The following is a 17,758-nucleotide window of genomic DNA, read 5'->3' as shown; positions in this document are numbered from 1 at the left end:
TCAGCGTTCAAATGTTCTTTTGATGAATTTGTTGGGGGGAGAAAGTGGTCTCCCCATCCTATCCCTCTGCCATCTTAGGACTGCCCCCGAGATACGGGTTTTATTCCTGCTTTAGGAAGATCCTGTGGAGGAGGAAATGGCAACCCACTGCAGTATTCTTGCCTGGAAAATCCCTCGGACAGAGCCTGACAGGCTACTGAGCACATACACACATCTTTATAAGAGATAGTAGAACAGTAACAGACACATGTAAACATAGAGACTGAGACTGGAGTGATGCATCCCCAAGCAAAGAATGTCTTGAAGCTGGAAGAAGCAAAGAACATTCTCTCCTAGAGCCCCAGAGAAGTGCAGCCCTACAAACACCTGGATTTCGGACTTCTGGCCTCCCCGGTTGTTTTAAACCACCCAGTTTGTTCTAGTGTATTCCAACAGCTGTAGGAAACTAAGAGTATTATACATCAAGCAAGCACATGCCAGGTGCTCTTAGTGCGTTATCTCATATAATCCATGCAACATTCCTATGAGATGAAGACCACTGTTATCTCCACTTACAGACAAAGAAATGGGACCAGGAGGGTCATTTATCATCGTGTTCAAGGTCACACATCCAGGCAGTGTGAAGTTGGAATTTGATGTCACACACTGCACTGCCCCTAAAATCTTCTTTACAAAGGCCTCTCTCCTACAAGGGCTGCTTAGACCACAGGCTGGCAAAGCGACCTGACCTGTGGGATCTGTGGGCACAAGCCTCACCTCATACAGAGCCTCAGGCATCTCCTGCTCTTTGCTACCCTGTCTACATCTCTGTCTCTGGGTCTCTGGGGGTCTCCAAATAGGCTCGCCTCTGCCCCTCATACCCATTTGACATTCAGCATTTTGCTACCTTACTTTCATATTGTCTCTGTCTCCGCACACACAGACATGCCCCCGCTCATTGAACACCATCAGGTTGAAAATGAGCTGATAAAATAATTCCAGGCTCTGTGGCTTGTCCTGCCAGTGACCTTCATTGCATTCCAGCAGGAGGTGTCTGGGGGCTCTGCCCTGAGGCTGGTTGGCGGTATCATTGCTTCCTGCCCAGCACCAGCTGCCTCTCACCACGACAAGCAGTCACGTGCCTGCTATGGGTCTGAATCATCCCCTGTGAGGGATCAAGGCCCAAAGTTAACCAGTTATTACAAATCTCCTCTTATTACAAAACATATATCCCACTTAAATTGCCACACTCAAATGAACTGAACTGTAAAGCAGATATTTCTTTCAGAGTAAGCATTTAAAAGGAAATAGATACTGAAATAAATACTTTATATCCATCATTAATCTTTAATTCACCAACTTACTCTAAATCCTAGCTTGGAGTCAGACATCCTTTACTGTGATTTGAATGCAACCTTTTTTTTTTTTTTTTTGAGTCAAAGTTCCTTGGGCTGACTTGTGACAGTGATTATACTAACAGTTTTTGTTGAGTGCTTGTGATGTGCCAGGTGGTTTCATGCTTACTTTATGGAGGAAGAAACTATACCCAAAGGGTTTAAGTGACTTGCCCAAGGGTAGGGGGCTGGATGTGAGGTCACGTCTAGCTACCAGCAAAGCTCTCTTGATCTCTCTAATCTTCCAACCCTGGGGAGGTGTGAGCAGACACTTTGAAATGTCCTGTTCTCAGATCCCCGCCTCCTTCCTCAACCCTAAGCTGGGCTGAGGCCAGGAAGGCAAGTTTCTCCCTGTCCTAGTGAAGTGTCTATACGCAAAGTCCTGATAGAAAAACCCCTTGGGATCAGAGTTGAACCTACCTCTCCACCCCTGCCCATCCCACCTCAACACCCACCCCCCCCACTTGTCTTTCCCAGACTGTGTCCTCTTTGCCCTCTCTTCACACACGCTCCTTTTTGTTGAGAATCAGAAAGCCTTCCTCCTCTTCTCTTCTTGGTAAACTCCTTGTTATGGGTTGAATTGTGTCCCCCACTCCCATGTTCATCTGTTCAAATCCTAGCCCCCAGTACCTCAGAATGTGACCTTATTTGGGAATAGGGCTACTGAGGATGTAATTAGTTAGGATGAAGCAACATTGGAATATAGTGGGCCCTAATCTTATATGACTGATGTCCTTATAAAAAAGGAGAAATTTGGACACACACACAAGGAGAATGCCGTGTGAATGAAGATGACGGCAGAGATCAGGGTGATGCTTCTACAAGCCAAAATAAGGGCATGATAACCAGCAACCAACAGGCCTGGAACTGACTCTCCCACATAGCCCTCTGAGGGAACCAACCCTGCAAACACTTTGATCTGGGATTTCTGGCTTCCAGAAGTGAAATTTCTATTGGTTACACCATCTGGTTTGTGGTACTTTGTATGCAGCCCTAGGAAACGCATGTGCTCCTCTTCATTTAAGACCCAGTTTCAATGTCCCTTCTCCATGCCTGTGCTTCCCTGCCCCCACCCCCCGCTCAAGCTGTGGCAAGTATTGCGCTATATTGCAGTGACTTTGTCTGTGTCTCTGTTCTGCAATGGAAGCTGAGATTTCGAGAACAAGTTTGCTTTATCTTTGTGTCTACTCCTGTGCCGTGTCTGTGCACTGAGGATTGTAGATGCTCAATAAATGCTTGTTGAAGGAAAGGCTAAGGAACAGCATAGCTCACTGGTCCACATAGCCTGGAGGCCTGCCTAAGCTTCATCCTGTGGTTAGAAAAAAAAGAACTAAATCTAAACCATAGGTCATTCTGGGGGACGTTTATAGAAATGAAACAGCTACACAGATGTGCACTTCCACACAGTCTGAATGGGGAGTCAGAGCAGGCTTGTTGGTGTCAGGGCAGCACAGCTGGTGAGCTGGGGGTGGGGAGGCTCCCAGAGGCCTACTTTCATGAGAGGGAGGCGCCAGGGAGAGGGCTTGGCCCCTGGAAAGGGCCCTTGGTGTTGAAGGGAAATTGAGATGATGCAACAGCCTGCTTCCTGCTTCCTGAGTTGTCCCAGCACCCACCCTGTGGACTCTTGTCTGGGTCCAGGAGGAAGGCTAGGCTATTGGTAAAGCCAGGAAGATCTCTTCACTACCAAACACTGGGCCCCAAAGAGCTCTAGACTCCTGTGGCCGTATTTACAAAAAGAGCAGGTGAGCAGCGTCCCAACTCACTTTGCTGCTGATCCCAGCCCTTTGACATTTTGGGGTTCAGTGCAGTGAGAATGGGTGCAGGCTGGTTTGTGCACATGTATGTTCTCCCCTGGGAATCCCCTCAGTCCCAGGAGTTGAAATTCTATATTAACTGTTGGGGCTAAGAGGGAGGTGAAGAACACTGGAATTTAACTTATTATAGCTAATGGTGACTCCAGAGACTGAGGAGGCCTGTGGGTAAGTTGGGCTAAACCCAGGTGACGTGCTTTCTCCTCTACAAATTTTGTGAGTGCTGTGGCATGGGGAAAAAAGAGGAAGAATAAAGCATTCTGCAGCCAAAAATATTTCCAACAAAGAGCAGTGAAGTCCCAGCTTAGCCCCTGACCTTATTAATGTGCTATATTGGAGATCTACACGTTAGGTGATTTGATCTAAACTGAACAAGGACAAGATGACAATCACAACTAGTAAGTCCTGGCCACTGAGACACAGAACGGCACCAAATGGGAAGGTAACAGGCAGCAAATACTAGCTCTGAAGAGGCATATGAACTGTGTGCATGCATGCATGAGTGCACGCTGTTCATTAACCATGAAAAGCCAAGTCACACTATTACTACTAATCTGGATGATCAAAATGCAAAGGACTGAAACAATGAGGATTTAGAGGCCCAAGTAATTGGTTAGAATGAAGAAATTCTACCACCAGACATCACAAGGTGCTTCAGTGAGCTAATCCAGTGCATCACAATTTCAGATGCACAACGAACCATCTGGGGAGTTGATTCTTTTAATGCAGAGATTAGGCTCCACCTGACCAATGAAATCATGATTTCTGGGATGGGACCAAAGCACTGCTATTTCCTTAAAGCTCTCAAAGGTGATTCTATTGAGCCAGGGTTAAGAATGCACTGACTTAATCTTTTTATCATCAACAAAATTAAATACCATTAGTGTTAACGGGGGGAAAAAAGCTGTTTAAAAGAACAAGAGAGTGTTGTATCAGAACAGGGAATATAATTCTATCATTGAGACTATGGACTCTAGAGCCAGACCACTAAAGTTCAACTTGTCTTGTGTCACTTACTATCCGTTAACCTTTTGTTCTTGGTTGCTCAGGCATGTACAACTCTTTAGACTGTAGCCTACCAGGCTTCTCTGTCCATGGGATTTTTCAGGCAAGAATACTGGAGTGGGTTGCTATTTTCCTCTTCCAGGGGAATCTTCCTAACCAAGGGATTGAACCCATGTCTCCTGGGTCTCCTGCATTGCAGGCAGATTCGTTACTCACTGATCCATCTACAGTACATCATTTGCCCTCTCTGTGCTCCAGTACTCTTGCCTGGCAAATCCCATGGATGGAGGAGCCTGGTAGGTTGCAGTCCATGGGTTCGCTAAGAGTTGGACACGACTGGGCGACTTCACTTCCACTTTTCACTTTCATGCATTGGAGAAGGAAATGGCAACCCACTCCAGTGTTCTTGCCTGGAGAATCCCAGGGATGGGGGAGCCTGGTGGGCTGCCATCTCTGGGGTTGGACACGACTGAAGTGACTTAGCAGCAGGAGCAGCAGCAGCAGTGCCTCAGTTTTCTGTAAAATGAAAACAATAACAGATCTCACAAGGTGATCATGAGCACTGAAAGTGAAAGTTGCTCAGTCGTGTCTGACTCTTTGCAACCCCGAATTCTCCAGGCCGGAATACTGGAGTGGATAGCCTTTCCCTTCTCCAGGGGATCTTTCCAACCCAGATATTGAACCCAGGTCTCCCACATTGCAGGCAGATTCTTTACCAGCTGAGCCACAAGAGAACCCAAGAATACTGGAGTGGTTAGCCTATCCCTTCTCCAGTGGATCTTTCCAATCCAGGAATTGAACTGGGGTCTTCTGCTTTGCAGGAGATTCTTTACCAACTGAGCTCTCAGGGAAGCCCGATCACGAGTGCTAGGAGCTTATATTGTTAGGATACTTCAAAAAGCACCTGGCACTCTGTCAGCACTATATAAATATTTACTATTAATTGTCCACAAACAAGTTTTTCACAGGTCTAGGCTTGCAGTTGAAACTGAAGATGTAGTCTATCCATCAAGATAGCCTTTCCTATAGTGTCCTGCTTTTGGAAGCTGAGTATAGGGGGCACAGAAACTAGAAATGCAAACTGGACTATTGGTTAACTGTAGCTTTGAAATTCTATCAAATAGAAGAAAAGTCTAATCTATTGGTTGAATTCCATTATGATTACCAACAACTAGAACATTAAAAGCAGTAATATAGAAAACAGTTTTAGTCTAAGAAGGCAAGAATATATAACGGAGAAAAGACAATCTCTTCAACAGATGATTCTGGGAAAACTGGACAGCTACATGTAAGGATGAGATTAAAACATTTTCTCACACCACATATACAAATAAACTCAAAATGGATTAAAGACCTAAATGTAAGACCTGAAACCATTAAAACCCTAGAAAAGAAACATAGGCAGAACACTCTTTGACATAAATTAGAAAAATAATTATGTTTTATAAATATAATTTCCCTAAGGCAAAATAAATAAGATCAAAAATAAACAAATAGGACCTAATTAAACCTAAAAGCTTTTGCACAGCAAGGGAAACCATTGACAAAATGAAAAGACAACCTACAGAATGGGAGAAAATATTGTGATTGACAAATAACATGATTGACAAGCAGTTAATATCCAAAAAAATATAAACAGCTCACACAACTCAATGTCAAAAACCAAACAACCCAGTCAAAAAAATGGGTAAAAGGGAGAACAAGATGTGACTAGGGAGATAGATCAGAGTGATGTAGCTACAAGCCAAGGATTGCCCTCAGCTACCAGAAATTAGCAGAGGCAAAGAAAGGATACTTTCTTAGTCCCTCAGAAGGGAGTTTTGGTCCTGTGTTACTAGTTTTGGACTTCTGGCCTCTAGAACTATGAAAGAATAAATTTCTTTTAAGCATAAAAAATAACTAGCAAAGCAAAACCTTCAAAATGGGCAAAAGACTTGAAGAGACATTTTTCCAAAGAAGATATACAGGTGGCTAACAGGCACATGAAAAGATGCTTAACTCTGTTAATTATTAGAGAAATGCAAATCAAAACAAGAATGATGTATCACACCTGTCAGAATGGCTATCATCAAAAAGTATAAAAATAACAAACTTTTGGGAAAGATGTAGAGAAAAGAGAATCCTTCTATACTATTGGCAAGAATGTAAATTTGTGCAGTCCCTACAGAAAACAGTATTGAGTCTCCTCAAACAACTAAGAATAGAACTACCATATGATCCAACAATTCCACTCCCGGGTACATGTCTGGAAAAAAAAATGAAAACGCTAATTTGAAAAGATACATATATCCTACCATTCATAGCAGTGCTACTTATAATAGCCAAGATATGGAAGCAATCCAAATGCTCATCAACGGAAGAATGGATAAAGATGATGTGGTGAGATATATATATATATATATATATGCATGTATGTATACACCCTTTTGGAAGAAAGTGAAGAAGAACTAAAGAGCCTCTTGGTGAAAGTGAAAGAGAAGAGTGAAAAAGTTGGCTTAAAGCTCAACATTCAGAAAACTAAGATCATGGCATCTGGTCCCATGGCAGATAGATGGGGAAACAGTGGAAACAGTGGCTGGCTTAATTTTTCTGGGCTCCAATCACTCCACCATCACTACAGATGGTGATTGCAGCCATGAAATTAAAAGATGCTTACTCCTCAGAAGGAAAGTTATGACCAACCTAGATAACATATTCAAAAGCAGAGACATTACTTTGCCAACTAAGGTCCGTCTAGTCAAGGCTATGGTTTTTCCAGTGGTCATGTATGGATGTGAGAGCTGGACTATAAAGAAAGCTGAGCGCTGAAGAATTGATGCTTTTGAACTGTGGTGTTGGAGAAGACTCTTGAGAGTCCCTTGGACTGCAAGGCGACCCAACCAGTCCATTCTAAAGGGGATCAGTCCTGGGTGTTTATTGGTAGGACTGATGTTGAACCTGAAACTCCAATACTTTGGCCACCTGATTCGAAGAGCTGACTCATTGGAAAAGACCCTGATGCTGGCAAAGATTGAGGGCAGGAGGAGAAGGGGATGACAGAGGATGAGATGGTTGGATGGCATCATCGACTCAATGGACATGGGTTTGGGTAGACTTCAGGAGTTGGTGATGGACAGGGAGGCCTGGCGTGCTGTGGTTCATGGGGTCGCAAAGAGTCAGACACGACTGAGTGACTGAACTGAACTGAACTGAACTGAATGTATATAAAATGAAATGTTACTCAGTCATTAAAAAGAATGAAATTCTGCCATTTGCAGCAACATGGATAGAGATAGAGAATATTATGCTTAGTGCAGTAAATCAGATTTAGACAAATGCTGTATGATATCGCTTATATGGAAAACATAAAAAATGATACAAATGAATATATATGCAAAACAGAAGCAGACTCACAGATGTAGAAAATCAACTACTGGTTACCAAAGAGGAGAGGGAAGAGGGGAGGTGCAAATTAGGGGTATGGAAGTAAGAGATACAAGTTACTATGTGTAAAATAGATAAGCAACAAGGATACATTATATAGCACAGGGAATTATAGATGTTTTCTTACAATTACCTTTAATGGAGTATAATCTGTAAAAATACTGAATCACTATGCTATACCTGAAACTAATGTAAAATTTAAGTCATCTGTATACTTAAATTTAAAAAAGAAATAAAGAAGATAGTTTTAGGATTAAAATAGAAATCTTTGACAATGCTTGAGGTGGAGAAAACAAGATGGAATCATCTATACCAAAAGCTATGTTACAGGACTTTGTTTCTAGAGGCTAAAGGAAGTATCTTGGGCCCTGGTCATAGTAGAGACTGAGTGATACCTCTGTCTGTATCCAGTAAATATGTCTTCGGAGAAAAAGAAACACAGAGAAACTTTTAAGGGAGATACTTTGTTTCTGAATTGCTAGAAGCCCCCATAACTCTTTCCAAAGTGAAAAGGTGATTTTTTTAATGACCAATTTGACAACTTTATATACACATTTTAAACTTATTTTGTTATGAGGAAGTTTTATTTATTCACTCACCCAGGTTCAAATTAGACTTCTGGATATCTAACTCATTGGGTGCAGAATTTCTCTAGTGATAGTGGGGGATGGGGATGTTCCATGGGGAAACTGATTCCTTCACCTCTAGGCTTCATTCCAGAATCAGACAATGGACCAGAATGGCTTCCCTCACTCTAGTTTTTGAAATGCTTTAGAGTGGGGGCTGCCTTCTGTATGCCTTCTGTATCTTTTCTAAGTTTCCATACTGGGCCAAAAACATCCCCACATTCTTCCAGAAGATGGGATACATATATACAAAAAATATTAGTCATATAAAAGGAGAAAATCATGCCATTTGCAGCAACATGAATCTAACTAGAGATTATCATACTAAATGAGGTAAGTTAGAAAGAGATAGACAAATACCAATGATATCACTTACATGTGGAATCTAAAATATAACACAAATGAACCTATCTACAAAACATAAGCAGACTTGCAGACATAGAGAACAGACTTGTGATTGCCAAGAGAGAGTTGGAGAGGGAGACGGATGGATTCAGAGTTTGGCATTGGATGCAAGCTATTACATTTAGAATGCATAGAAAACAAGGGCCTGCTGTATAACACGGGGAACTATATCCAAATTTCCAGGATAAATCAAAATGAAAAAGAATGTATATATGTGTGTGTATGTGTGTATAAGTTGTACATATATATACAACTGAGTCAAGTTGCTGTACAGCAGAAATTAATACAACATTGTAAATCAGCTATACTTTAATAAAAATAAGTAATTCAAAAAATAAAGAAAGACATCCCCATATTCTTCCAGAAGGGAATAACTTCCCCACAGGTGGCATCTACCTGAATCTCACCAGGTTCCCAAGTATATTTATTCTTGCATTCTGTGCTTTCTTTAAGTGTTCAGTTTCCTGATTTTTGAAATATATCCTTTAGTAAACTTTTCCAGCAAAGATCTAGAGAGGTCAATTCTCCAAACCCTTGAAAACATCTGTCATAAAAAATAGTTCAGTTGGATGTAGGCTTTTGGATTAAAATTCTGGGTAAAGATGGAGGATTGAACATATTCATCTAAATTTTACTTCTCTTAAAATCATACAAAAACCACAATGAGTAGACAGATATTATTCAGACATATATAAAAACTAAAATAATCTAAATAATATTATTTATAAATATACAAACACTATAATAATCTTCCCTGGTGGCTCAGATGGTAAAGCATCTGCCTGAAATGTGGGAGACCCGGGTTCAGTCCCTGGATTGGGACGATCCCCTGGAGAAGGAAATGGCACCCCACTCCAATACTCTTGCCTGGAAAAGTCCATGGACTGAGGAGCCTGGTAGGCTACAGTCCATGGGGTTGCAAAGAGTCGGACATGACTGAGTGACTTCACTTTCACTTTCAAACACTGCTGCTGCTACACTAAAAATATGGAAAATGGAGAAGAGACAACAACACACTTTTGGAAGCTAGAAAGAAGATGGATAAATAAAAACTGACTAAACAGATCAATGAAAGTCAGATTTGAAGCTGGCCTGGTTAATTCTGCAGTACCGTCAAGAGTTCAGGAGATGGTGACACCATGTAAGGTTAGAAATGGGCATGAGGAGGGCGGTTTAAAATAAGGAGGACTTAAAGCCATTTGGGAAGCACTAGCTTCCTAGATCCCCTCCATACTCCATGCTATGGATAACCTGTCCTCCCTACCTGTATTAGTCAGTTCTCCAGAGAAACAGAGCCAAAAATACATATAGAAAGAGATTTATTATAAGGAAATGGCTTATGCAGTTATGAAGGCTAAGAGGTCCCATGACCCGCTGTCTGTAAGCTGAAGGTCCCAGAGAGCCAGTGGTGGACTTCCAGTCCAAACCTGAAAGCCTGAGAACCAGGGAAGCCAATGGAGCCACCTGATGCAAGTCCGTGGGCCTAAGAACCAGAATGCTGATGTCCAAGAGCAGGAGAGGATGGGTGTCCCAGCTCAAGCAAAGAGTAAATTCACCCTTTCTCCATTTTTTCTCTATTCAGGCCCTCAATGAATTGGATGATGCCCACCTAGCATTGGTGAGAGTGACCTTTTTCACTCAATTCAATTCAAATGCTAATCTCTTTCAGGTGCACCCTTACAGACACATCTAAACATAATGTTTTACCAGTTATCTGAATTTCTCTTAGTCCAGTCAAGTTACATGTGAAATTAACCATCACACCCCCTAGCAACGTATGAATGTTTACTCTCTATAAAGGAAAAGCAGAAGTATACTGGACTTGGAAGACACAGACTGGGTTAAGAGCAGGAGTACCATACTGAAAACTGGGTGAGTAAAGGAGTATGCAGACACTGTGAGCTGAGTGGGATCCCACCTCCAAGCCCTGTTCACCCACCTAGATTCCAGAATGGTTGTCACCAAACCTTTTCTCTTCAGGTGGAAGAATTAGAAGACTAGAAGAATTATCTCTGGGGTATCCGGTCAGCCCAAGAGAGAAAACTTAAGATAATGATATTGAGGTTTCCCCCAACAAATAGTCCAGACATATTACCCTCCAATGAAATCCTCTCAGATCTTCCAATCAGCTTTTTCACTCATCCAAAATTAAACATGAGCAGATTCCTAACTATTGCCAGACAACTGAAGAATGCCTCTAATACATAAGATAAAGACTGAACAAACCAACCACAAACAGAGAAAAACAACTTGGAAGAAAATTACACTATGAAGGAAAGAGAAAACTTCAAAATAAAACTATTAGTAATATCTTCAAAGAGATAAGCAATGATACTGAATCCCAGAAACAAAGTCAGAATGTTATTTAAAAAGGAACATTCAGAGAACATAAAAGAGCTCTTAGAAATTAATAACATGATAATTCATTGCTCTAAGTTAACCTAAATGGGAAGGAAATCCAAAAAAGAGGGCTTACGTGTATATGCATAGCTGATTCACTTTGCTGTACAGTAGAAACTAACAGTGTAAAGCAACTATACTCCAATAAAGATTAACCTAAAAGAAAGAAATTAGTAGCATGATAGCAGAACTGAAACACTCAATAGAAAGTTTGACAGTTCAGATAAGTCAACCTTCCCAAAAGTTGAGCATAAACCAAATAAAAGAACACATGAGAAATATACAAAATATAACATGATATTATATAAATCTATCTTTGTATATGTATAATTTTATATAGAAAATATATACCCTTACATTATTTTATAAAGCATTGTATAAAGCTGTATAGGAAGGCCAATATCTGAATACTGAGAGTTTTGGAAAGAGAAAACAGAGAAAATGAATGAGAAAAAAAAAATCAAAGAAATAATTTGAGGAAAAATATTCAGGTGAAAGTGAAAAGTGAGAGGGGAAATCTCTCAGTTGTGTCCGACTCTTGGCGACCCCATGGACTATACAGTCCATGCAATTCTCCAGGCCAGGATACTGGAGTGGGTAGCCTTTTCCTTCTCCAGGGGATCTTCCTAACCCAGGGATTGAACCCAGGTCTCCCACACTGCAGGTGGATTCTCTACCAGCTGAGCCATGGAATGGATATAATAGATTGCTAAATGGAACGTGAACAATTGTCCAGAGATTGAAAGAATATCCAGGGAATGGGTGTAATAGCATGTTGATGGGACATGACCAAGTGCTCAGAGAAAAAGGAGGTATGAAATGCCCCAGATTTGAAAGAGAAACAAGACCAAGTGGCAGTTCTTCCAGGGTTCTTAAGAAGTGGCCACGTGGACTCTGGAACCATCAGGTTCTGCCCCACATGTCCTTCCACATCCAGATTCTATCAGATTAGGGAGAGAAAGGAGAAACCTGAGAGTGGGGTGCTGCTGAAGGATGCGAGTACTATGGCTTTTTCCTCCTTTCCCCCGGGAGAGAAAAGGGAAACTGCTTTTGTTCAAATCCCTATGTTGTAAAAAGGACTTCAAGTGGAAACTCTCAGAGTGTCTTACTGAGATTTTATTTCTTAGTTTGGGTTCTGTTCATACAATGCGCTTGCTGATCTGTGCCCTGTACCTACATAAATAAATGGAAAAAGCTGTCTTGGCAGAAGATGCAAGAGTGTAGCAGTCTGTTTCTCACTATTTAGTGGGGCCAAAGCTGTGTCAGTTGCCTGTGAGTTGACAAGTAGCCAGGCTTGAGCTGCCTTGTTAGCACCACAACCAAGACAGTGACCCATCAAGCAAGGACCCCAGTAGCTGGAGTCTATGAGGTGTTCTATCATGGATTATGCTGGGGCCCAGGGTGGGGTGATAAAGTCAAGTCTGAGTGGATCTCTCAGGTCAGGAGATGGGTTCAGGTGATGTGAAGAGTTGGAAGTGAGACCCGCATATATGCACAGGGCCCTCTAATGGAGGCACCTTCAGTAACTACCATGTTAGACAACCTGAATTCAGAGAGGCATAAATGCATAGACTGGTTTGATATTTTTTCCCCATTTACTGCCTTCAACTTGGTTTTAGTTATTCTCCCTTGGCTATTCTTTAATGACATCTTGTGCACATTCCACAGTACTTTCTGGTCACTTGCATATATGGAAAAGTTCACCAACAGAGAACGAATATTTACACCCAGGCAACAGAGAGGCTACCTGAGAGGGAACCACAAGGCACCAGTTTACCAGGTGAACATTCTTTTTTTTTCTTTTATCTTCATCCATCATCCCTGCTTCTCTACTGCAAGAAATTAGAGGAAAAAAACCAGAAGGAAGTGTGAATGTGTGGATGCTAAGTTGCTTCATTCATGTCCAACTCTTTGTGACCCTGTGGACTACAGCCCTCAACGCTCCTCTGTCCATGGGATTTCTCCAGGCAAGAATACTGGAGTAGGTTGCCATGCCCTCATCCAGGAGATCTTCCTGACCCAGGGGTTGAACCTGAATCTCTTACTTCTCCTACATTAGCAGGTGGGTACTGCAAGAAATTAAATTAGAGGAAAAAGACAGAAGGAAGTGTGAATGTGTAGACAATGCCTTTTCCTTACTCCAAGGCCCCCAGGTGGAAGCATAGCTGGTAACAAGGGGCAGGGTGAAGATGAATATTCAACTGGCTATGAAACTGAAGTTTTAAATTAGATTGTAGTAGAATTTTTTGGTTTCAGGAAAATGGTTGACGCTGGGCTTCCAGGAACAATGCCTCAAATCATGCCACAGAAATAGTTTGATGAGGAAATTTCACTGTCATCCTAGATTTCAAAAACTTGACAGCATTAGACCTATTGCCACTGTGAATGCCCCCCAAAGCCAGGCTCCATTGCCACCACCCAGGCCAACAAAATGGAAACACTAAACTGAGTTTATGTTTTTATTAGTCATTTAGAAATTAAAATCTTGCATATGTACATCTACTTAGAGAATCATGCAAGGTCCATTTAGCTGCAAAAGAACTTGGGGATTTGAACTCTGAGCTCTTTGTTGGAGAGGTAGAATTTGTAGAAACTCTCCATATTTAGAAAAGCTATTCAGAAAATGGGTCTTCCCAGGTGGCTCAGTGGTAAAGAATCCACCTGCCAATGCAGAAAACGCAAGAGACATGGGTTTGATCCCTGGGTTGAGAAGATCCCCTGGAGGAGGAAATGACCATCCACTCCAGTATTCTTGCCTGTAAAATCCCATGGACAGAGGAGTCTACAGCCAGTGTGGTCACAGAGTCAGCCATGACTGAGCACAGCAGCACAGCACACTGAAGATGGGTCACTGCAAATGTGACACATGTCCACTAGAGCTAATATTGCTTAAAATCAAACTGGTTAGCCACTTCGTACCCACTAGGGTGGCTATTATCAAAAAAGCAAGGTCATGAATGGTGTTGAGGATGTGGAGAAATTCGAACCATTGTGTATTGCTGCTGGGAATATAAAATGGTGCAGTTGCTGTGGAAAACAGTATTGTCTTTAACAATATATATTATATGTGTGTATATATATTGTATATACACATATATATGTGCATATTATATATTATATATATAAAATATATATGCACATACATAATATATATTATATATGTATTATATATATAATATATATGCACATATATATAATATATATTTTATATATATATGTATATATAATGGAATTACTCAGCCTCAAAAAGAAATTAAATTCTGGCTCATGTTACAACATGGATGAACCTTAAAAACATTATAGTAAGTGAAATAAGCCAGACACAAAGGGACAAATATTACATGATTCCACTTATATGAGGTACCTAGAACACTCAGATTCATAGACACAAAAATAGAATAGTATTCACCAGGGACAGTTCTTGAGCAATGAAAAAAGATTTAAAAGGCATGAAATCAAGAATAGGAGAACGAGCTTATTGATAAGAAAAATATGAAAAGCTGGTTTTCTTTTGTAAAAGGTCTTCAGACTCATTTTCTCCAGCTTTAAAGAAAACCAATTATTAATATATGCATAAATCAGAGAGAGAGAGAATAACTGAATAATAATTAGTCCAGGAAGTTTGGAGCCAAATATTCCCTGATTGCCAATTGACCTTGAGCAAAGCACTTAAACTCTCTGCTCTTCAGCCTCCCTGACTCTACAATGAAAAATACAGCTTCCTCAGAGAAGTGTTAGGTAATTTCCTGAATTCACTGTTGTCAAGTAAATCCATGGCATGCAGAAACCCAGGGGAGGCATTTTGCTCCTTTCAAATTTATAGAAAATCTAAAAACAGTATATTCAGTGAGAATCATCAAGTGTTCATTTTGGACACATAAATGCTCCAAATAAGAAAATAGAAGCTTTATATATAATTGTTAGCTTTCGTTGTTGTCCAGTCAGAAGTCCACACACGCTTGCTGACAGCTGCCGTGCCATCCCACCCTCTGTCCCTTTGCCTTTGTCTTGGTGACTTGTGGTTGTGGCATCAAACACTCAGGACAAGTAGTTGAGCCAAGGGTCAAAAGTGCCAGTCTTTTCCTTTCTTACCAGCACTCTTTCTTTGCTTTTGTTTTTTTCCCTAATTTTGTTCATCCTAGTGCAATTATGGTGTGACCCTAAATCCAAGCATGTGTTCACAAGAACCTCTCAGATGTATGATTTACAAAGACTGCTTTGGAGCTGAAGCAAGCTGCTGTGCTGTGCTTAGTTGCTTAGTCATGTCTGACTCTTTGAGACCCCATGGACTGTAGCCCACCAGGCTCCTCCAACCATGGGAATTCTCCAGGCAAGAATATTGGAATGGGTTGCCATGCCCTCCTCCAGGGGATCTTCCCAACCCAGGGATTGAACCCAGGTCTCCTGCATTGCAAGTGGATTCTTTGTCTGAGCCACCAGGGAAGCCCAAGGATACTGGAGTGGGTAGCCTACCTCTTCTCCAGAGGAACTTCCTGACCCAGGGTCTCCTGCATTGCAGGTGGATTCTTTACCAGCTGAGCTACCAGGGAAGCCTAAAGCAGGCTACCTTGATGCTTTAAATAGAAGTGGCATTTTTACTTTAAAAGGAAAATAATAAAGCTATCAAAAGGACTTTTAGGCTTAAATCCTTTTTTGAGGATACTAAGTTAATTAAAAAGGACAATATACAAAAGAAGGTGATCTTTTTTATAAGAACTATAAACATGCCATCATTAATGAATTGCATTACAGGCAAGAAAAGAAAATGAGCAGTTCTGGTTAAGGTCAGCATTTAACTTAAGATGATGGAATGGCAGACAGCGTAGTTAATGTTTTAAGTAGTTAAGATATTTTTACAAACCATTCTTTAGAAATAGATGTGAACATTAAAAATAAATGAATATACTCTGAGGCAATAAACTTTTGTTTAGACTTTGGGATCATATTAGCAATTCATCTTTCTTGTGTCAGCTAAAGATAATTCAAAAATATTAATCAGAAAGAATTATGGCGCTGACTACATCTGACTTACAACATCCTTTCTTGCAGTTAGGTGGCTTTTTATTATATTACCTTGGTGAAGGGAAATTTGTTATACTTTAATGGCAAAGCAAAACAAATTCAGCTTTTGTGGTGAGGGGAAAATGCTGTATTTCTTGAGCAAAATTATATTATAATGTGCTGACAAATTCAAAACAACTGTTCTGAGTAATGAATGCATAGGGAAACTCCAGACCAAAGGGATTGGAACAGTAATGACAGAAAGGAAATACCCTGATTTTTTTTTCCCCTAAAAACTGAGCTGAAGTTCCAAGTGCTTTTCACTCTTCAGTTCCAAATATCTTTCAACAGTGTCACTACAAAAATGAAATAAGGGGAAAGAAAGAGCCATCTGTATGCCCAATCTGTTTGCCTTAGAAATACATAGTTGATTTTCACGATTAACAAGTCTTTCGTTAAGCCCAACTGCCTCCCAACCAGACTGGGGGTAGGGGAGTATGGAACTCCACGCCAGGAGCACCGCTGTAATGTTACTGTACTCTAGTTTCAGTACCATGGTGCTTGGTGTCAGATGCCTGGGTTTGCATCCCAGCTCCACCACTTAGCAGCTCTGTGACATAAGAGCTGCTTAAGTCCTTTAACCTCTCTGAACTTCATTTTCTTCTGTAAATGAGAGATAGTAACAGTCACTGTGCCAAGATGAAATGAGGTGATGCTTGTGAAGCACTCAGCACAGGCCTGACACAAAATAAGCAGTTATTAAATACTTATTCTTATTTTTGCTATAAGCTTGGACTTCCCTGGTGGCTTAGACAGTAAAGCGTCTGCCTACACTGCAGGAGACCGGGAGACCTGGGTTCAATCCCTGGGTCGGGAAGATCTCCTGGAGAAGGAAATGGCAACCCACTCCAGTACTCTTGCCTGGAAAATCCCATGGACTGAAGAGCCTGGTAGGCTACAGTCCATGGGGTCGCAAAGAGTCGGACACGACTGAGCGACTTCACTTACTTACTCTGGATGACTTAACAACTCCCAAATGCACAACTCACTATTCAAAAAGTATTTAGGCAGGGGATACCCTTATAACCAAATTAGTAGAATTCATAATATCTTTCAGGTGCCAGGGTTACTTTCTGGCGTAAATTAGAAGCACAGACACAGAAGTTTCAAAGAAGGAGACAGCATAGCAGAGTCCATACTACATTGATCTTGGAATCAGAAAGAACCTGGATTCAGTTCTTAGCTTGGTCACTACAGTGGGTTGAATTTGGCCTTCGAAAGATATGTCCAGTTCCTAACCTTTGGTACTTGTGAATGTGATCCTTATTTGGAAATACTGTACGGTCTTTGTAGATGTAATGAAGTTAAAAATCTTGAGATTAGATCACCCCAGATTCAGGGTGGGCCCTAAATTCAATGATGAGTGTTCTTATAAGAGATAGGAAAGAAGACAGGCATACACAGAGGGGAAGCCCACATAAAGATGGAGGCAGAGTTGGAGAGATGCATCTACAAGCCAAGGGACCCCAAGAACTGTGGGCAGCCATCAGAAGCTAGGAGAGAGGCACAGCATGGATTCTCCCCAGAACCTCTAGAAGAAATCAACACTGCTGACACCTTAATTTTGGACTTCTGGTCTCCAGAACTGTATAAATATATGTTTCTGTTGTTGTGAGCCACCTTCTTATGGTAATTTGTTACGGCAGCCCTAAAA

Source organism: Bubalus bubalis, chromosome 3, assembly GCF_019923935.1.
Source record: "Bubalus bubalis isolate 160015118507 breed Murrah chromosome 3, NDDB_SH_1, whole genome shotgun sequence".
In the NCBI taxonomy this organism is placed as follows: Eukaryota; Metazoa; Chordata; class Mammalia; order Artiodactyla; family Bovidae; genus Bubalus; species Bubalus bubalis.
This window is presented reverse-complemented; position numbering follows the sequence as displayed.